Source organism: Pinus tabuliformis, chromosome 8 (assembly GCF_031772625.1).
Source record: "Pinus tabuliformis cultivar Carrire ecotype Pingquan chromosome 8, CPIR1, whole genome shotgun sequence".
NCBI lineage: Eukaryota > Viridiplantae > Streptophyta > Pinopsida > Pinales > Pinaceae > Pinus > Pinus tabuliformis.
The window spans coordinates 95,788,335-95,795,012 of NC_142294.1; the positions used below are offsets into that span (position 1 = coordinate 95,788,335).

General features: G+C 37.2%; 1 pseudogene across 1 annotated transcript; it reads right to left on the reverse strand.

The window, feature by feature from the left end:
* Positions 1 to 554: 554 nt before the first annotated feature.
* On the reverse strand, positions 555 to 2,946 carry LOC149234306 (rust resistance kinase Lr10 pseudogene; annotated as a pseudogene). The gene is made up of 2 exons (XR_016245852.1): positions 1,799 to 2,946; positions 555 to 1,678 (listed from the first exon to the last, which is right to left on the reverse strand). The product of XR_016245852.1 is annotated as a rust resistance kinase Lr10 pseudogene (transcript).
* Positions 2,947 to 6,678: the final 3,732 nt, after the last annotated feature.

A 6,678-nucleotide genomic window follows, 5' to 3' on the forward strand; every position in this document is an offset into this window, starting at 1 on the left:
TAAATCATTTTATTTTATTTTATAATTGGTAAGAAAAATAAATAAAAAAATTTAATTTTTTTAATATTTTAAAAAATAATTATCAAACCAAACCATAAAAAAATAACAATTATTATAATAAAAAATAAAATAAAATAAATAAATATTCACTTATTTAAAAAAATAAGTAATCTCATATTTAGTTTCATTTAATTAAATTTTAAAACTGATAACTTAAAATGTATAATAATGTTAACAATGTAAACAACATAAAATATTTTAATATAAAAAATCAACATGCAGTGCAGTAAGAAAAACAATATGGAAATGGCCTTAAAAAAACCTACTTATCACATAAACATATATCTGCCGAATATAATTTTTATAAATCTTTTGACAATCTTTCCATTTATAAATCTCTCTCATATATAATACCATTAATTATTTTGAAAAGCAATTCATTTTTTATACATATCTGTTTCTAATATAATGTCATTAAATCATTAAAAAACAAGTGCCATTGTTCCATAATATTACATATATAAAGAAATCACTTCCAAACACGATGTATCAAATCACCGTGGAAGAGTAATTTCAATTGAAGAAGAACTCACTGTGGAGGACACTACAGGATTTTCAGGCGTAACCGAGGAATTGAAGGGTAACGGAGGATTGGGGACGTCTGCTCCATTACCTTCTAACATTTGGAGAACCCTCGTCATACAAGGACGATCTCTGGACTGGTATTGAATGCACCACAATCCAATTTTTGTGAGTCTCCTCGCCGTCTCCTCATCTGCAGCCTCTATTTCTCCTCCTCTCAGTCTCATCCCCAACTCGCCATTCTCAATCAGCTTGAAAGCCCACCCAGGGAGGTATAACTGACTGGACCGGCTTACCTGTACATCAATATTCTTTCTGCCCCCGACAATCTCAAGCAACAGCATTCCAAAGCTATAGACATCTGATTTATCTGTAATAGGATCCATACCTCTTGACCACACCTCTGGGGCAACATATCCCGGCGTCCCTCTTGCTGTCGTCATGGAAATATGGTCGTCTCCCTTCCCACAAAGTTTTGCGAGACCAAAATCAGCAACTTTAGGGGTTAAGTCGGCGTCCAGCAATATATTGTGAGGTTTGATGTCGAAGTGTATGATGCGATTCTGGCAATCTTGGTGTAAATATGCAATTCCACGAGCCACACCCAAAGCAATTGAATACCTTTGCTCCCAATTTAAGATTTGCCCATTCTCGTTTCCGGCAAATGTAAACTTGTCGAGAGATCCATTAAGCATGTATTCATAAACCAGTGCGCTTGTGGGGCTTTCGAAGCAATACCCCAACAGACGAACCAAATTGAAGTGATGGATCCGTCCGATTGTTGCTACTTCATTCATGAATTGGGATTGGCTGTGCCTATGCCTATCAAGAAGCTTGACAGCCACTAAAATGCCGTTCACAAGCTTTCCTTTATACACCACGCCATAACCTCCTTCGCCCAACTTTTCCGCAAAGTTGTTTGTCATCTTCTTAAGTTGAAAGAGTGAATATCTGGTTGGCATTTCATAAGCATAATCCTTCAGGAATTTCTCCACCTTTGAAGTAGAGGTAGCAGGAGGATGTCTTCTCTTCTGGGCATAAAACGTTAAGAATATCACTAATATTGCGGTCAGCGCAACTCCTCCAGAAATGCAACCTGCAGTGGAATGAGAGATCGATATGAATATAATATCTGTCCAATAACCCCGATATATGAAAATAGTGGAAATAAGATACAAGTTCAAAGTGATTTTCAATGGGAAGAAACCATAGTTACCTTTTACAATGGCCGAGTTGATTTTTAGACCTGCAACGCAGCCATGACAACTATTATGAGTTAAAAGCAAGGACCCATAGCTTTAGGAAAGAGAATGAGTACTTGACAATATCGGGAAACACATCTACACATATCTTTGGGTTCAAAGAGTGCAGAGTGGAGGAAACTTATTGGAGGGGTGTACTCAGATCCTCATTCCTTTGGATTCAACCCCTTTTCTCTATAACAACCCCCTTTCCTAGGTGTCAATGAATAATTCATACCATCTTAACTAAACTAGCAGTTCCAAGTAGTTTTGCGTAAATTTAGGAAATAGAGCATACCGTGGCCCTGGCAGTTGTCGGCACGGGGTCCATCCTCGCAATAACAAACGAACGGTGTAGTTGAATCGGAAGTGTTGTAACGGTAGCCACATATCCCTCCACTTTGGAAACATGATTGACAGCTTTCATCTCTCTTTGGATCTTTGTAATCCAGTTGCAATGATCCCACATCAACTGTTACTTGGGCCGTAGGACATCCCCGAATCCAATTCCCATTATCAAACAAACTGTAAGAGACGCTAGAATTACATTTTCCGCTAACCATTACTGAGTGGTCCAGTTGACATTTGTAGACATATAGGGTCCTGTTCTCCGTATAGGATATCACGGCGGTGTCTGTACGCCTTGGATGTGGTATCTGTATGTCAATGGGATCATCTAAGAATTTGCACTTCTCGCCCCTCACAATTAACCAGGATTTAAAATGGCTCTCTATTATTGTGTAATTCTGGCCCTGAATTGTGATTACTGGAGTTAGGTTCTGCACACAGTCGATCTGAAAGTGAGGGTGACCGCATCCACGGTTTCCTACACCTAAAGGATACGATATATCTGTAACCCCGCATCTACTAGTATTTTTGCAATACTGGTATTGCACGTCCAAGCATAAGTAGCAGGGGAATAGAGAGACACAGCAGAAAGTAAGTATAATGAAGAAGAGGTGTCGAGGAAGGGAAGGATGAAGGAGATGAGCATATAATTCCATCGGGAGAAGATTAGGTGATAGGCACAGAATCAGTGTTGGGAATGAACGACAATGAAGCGTAGGTAGTGTTAACGAAATCGATTTAACCATTTAAATCCATCGCCTCCCCTTCCCGTCAAGAAGATCCCAAAATTTCGTTGGCTCGTCAGTCTTCCATAAATTAATCACTTCAAAAGATATGTTTGAAAGCCAAAACCTACAGAAGATGCCGTGAAAAGCATTATTGGAATTTTGGGTTGCAATATATCCTTTGATACCCACGAGACGATAGATATTCGCATATTTTTATCCCGAAGACGATGGTTATTGATAAATCTTTGCGAAAAAATATGGCAAAGTCTGTCACGACAACGACCAAGAATGGACAGCTTCGTGAACTTCGGGGTACTTGGATTGACTCAGTTTTTTCCGTGAGTGGACGAGGATTATCTCTTTTTGGCTTGTTTTTCTTTGTGTGATTAAAATCAACTCGTTTTAAAATTAGTCTAAATTCTTAAAAAACCGTTAAAACGCTGGCTAATACGATGTATACGCGTGTATCTATGTGTAGTGTAGAAATAAGTAAGAAAGTCCGGACGGAACAAGCACGTTCCTCCGAGTCAAATGAAAAAATTGTAGCAAACGACCTGCTGTTTGAACTTTGTCGGTCCGCAAAGACTTTGAACTTTGTACATTCCCCGAGTCAATAGCAAAATGTTAAAAAATGACCTGCTGTTTGAGCTTTCTAGGCCCGCAAAGACTTTGAACTCTCAACGTGCACTATACTTCGAAAGCTCAAAGCGGTAATCTTTCGTTGGAAAGAAAAATAAACAAAGGTGCATACCAGGGCGAAAGACATAAGACCTGTGTAAGAAGCAAACTTCCTATATTCATAAAAGTTATATTATCTTACATTAGAAAAAGACGCCATAGATATCACCAGTTATTGAATTAAAGGCAACATCCATTGCTACTTACTAAGTGAGGATATGGCAGGCACGTTATAATGGAGAATCTTTAATCTTTTTAAATGTTTAGTCACATATAATCTATGGGTTCTAATGTTGTGGGCCATCCAGGGCCATCAAAACCATGTTAGTGAAGGCCTAACAACTTTGAACCTTTCACCTAGTTAAATTTACCTTAACATTTATTATCACTAAATTGTCATATATATTTTATTATACATTTTTTATATTTCATTGTAAATTTTTCAAAATATATCTAATAAATTATATTTAAACATATGAAAATATACACTATTAGGGTTTATTCCTCTTTAGATTTGTAGATTATTATTTCTTCCATATGCATGCAAAAAAAATTATGCAGAAAACGGAGAACAATGAAATAAAAGATCACAAACCACATTTGACACAAGCTATATCATGGGAAAACAGTTTTGGGAGAAAACCTAGCTAGAAGATGAGGTCGCTCTACTCTCTTTCTTTGAATGGAAAATAATTATGAGTACAAAGAAGTATGTCATACCACCAAGTTTGGGCTTTCTCTAAACGAAACTTGAATGGATTGTTGTTTACTAGTGGCAAGGTCAAATTTGGCCTTCTCTTGCATAATAGAAACGAACCATTTTCAGCCTCGACAACAACTTTCCCTAGCCAAACGTGAGAGTTTCCCCAAACCCCATGAAATGCAAACCCTCTAGGGAATCATAAGACAAGAGTGCAAATTGTAGAGTGTGTCATCAATGATGAGTGTTTCGGAAGAGACAAAGGAGGATGATGATAAAAGGGATGATAAATCACCTAAGGAAACTAAAAAAGGAAATATGGCTAGGACTAGAGGGGGGGAGGCTTTAAGCGTCATGGGGCAAGTACAATAGTTTAGAGATCCTATGAGGACATAGAAACATCAACAAAACATAGAGAAATAGAAGAAACAACATTGACATAACATGAATTTAAGAGAAAAGGAAGGACTCGACATAATACCTTCATCATCCATAGGGAAGGAACTAGAGGAATGGACTTGGGGCATGATCCTCTAGAAACCAGAATATAAGTATGAAGTCTTGCAGTAGAATTGAGTGAAAGAGAACATTAGATCATTGTAAATGAAGCCATGAAATATGAAACCGAGACTGAAACATCCCTTACTTTAACACTCAAAGGCCATTGGACTTTCTTATTTATTGATAGGACATATTCCTACATACTATGACCATGTTGGTGGAAAACCCAGCATTGAAATGGGATTCCCTCATAATCTAGCAAGATTGGATCTATCCTAAACCTAAGGTCCATCGCACTAGGAAGCCCACCTCTTATATCCACACTAACCAGAATATGGGCCATCAAAATGTCGCCTAAAGTTAAATAAGATGCATCATGCTCCAAATAGGATCCTAACTGATTACCCACAAAATGGAAAAATTGATCATGCTATAGATCGGTAGGGAAATTGGGAATACGAACCCATACCAACATTCAGTCTATATTCTCATTCCTATCATTGAAATGGGGATTCCACAACCTAAAAATGGTTGAGGAGAAGTCAAGCTTCACTACCCTACCATCGACCAGCTTAGCATCTGCTTCATCCTAGAAAATCAAATGGACCCAGCCCTTTGTGAGGACCCAAATGGTGACAAGGTGTTTTATCAAAGGCCACATTGAGGATACCACCCATACATTTATAAAAGGGAGGCCAAATTCATGACCACCAATCCTTCCTACCAGAGATTTTCTACTAAATTAATCTACCTATTGTATAGACATATCGAGACTTGATATTGAGGCCATTTGAAGATTATTTGTTTGCTTGAAGAAATGTCTCTTCTACCTTTTTCCGAGAGAAGGACCACCTTCTTTTTTGGAAGGACCCTCCTCCAACCCAACTAACGTCTCCCAATTAGAGCCCTAGCCTCCTTACCTAGAAAATGAGACCCATCCTCTAGGGCTTGAGAAACTAGGACTTTTAGAACATTGTTGGAAGAGGGGAGATCTAGAGGGATGAGAGGGTTTTGGGCTCTTGAACAAACCCAAGAAAAAGGAAAACCCTCACAATAAGATTGGTTCTCGGACAATATGGCTAAGGCAGCTGAGAAAATAGGACCAACACCTAGATCAATAAGATGAGAAAGAATGAAAGAAGATAATGACATGGCTGAAAGCCGACACCAAGGGTTGGTTTGAAAACCCTAAAAACATTGAGAACTTCTGAAGCTGGAGGGAAAAGACATAGGCATGAAACCCAAACAAAAGGTAAAACCTCAACTCCACTGTGTAGGACAAGACCCGAGGAAGAAGGTACCTGTGGATGATATGAAAGAACTGGTGACAAATCCGTCAAAGAATTTTCAACGACGCTGAGAGGAACATAAACAAATGGGAATCACTATGCCTAGGAAACTTGAGATTCCAAATATGGCTAGGGAAAATCTAGGATTTATATTATATAAATATTTGAAATAAAAACAACATTAAACACAACATATTGGATATATGCAATATATATATATATATATATATATATATATATATATATATATATATATATATATATATATATATATATATATATATATATCTGTTCTCTCTCTCTCTCTCTCTCTCTCTCTCTCTCTATATATATATATATATATATATATATATATATATATATAAGATAAAACAAATAATAATTAAAATTAACAAGATGCATGCTCAAGACAATCACATTTATATAATTTTTGTGAGATCCAACTTATTCTTAGATTGGAGCTAGAGGTTTAGATAATATCTCAATAATCTCCAAAAAACCCCAATGAATTCTAAAGTAAGCATTAGTTCTAACAATCTCCCTTAATGCTTGCATCACAAATAACAAGGAGCGTTGGCAGGTAAAATTGCAGTGATAGGGTTGTGGTGGTG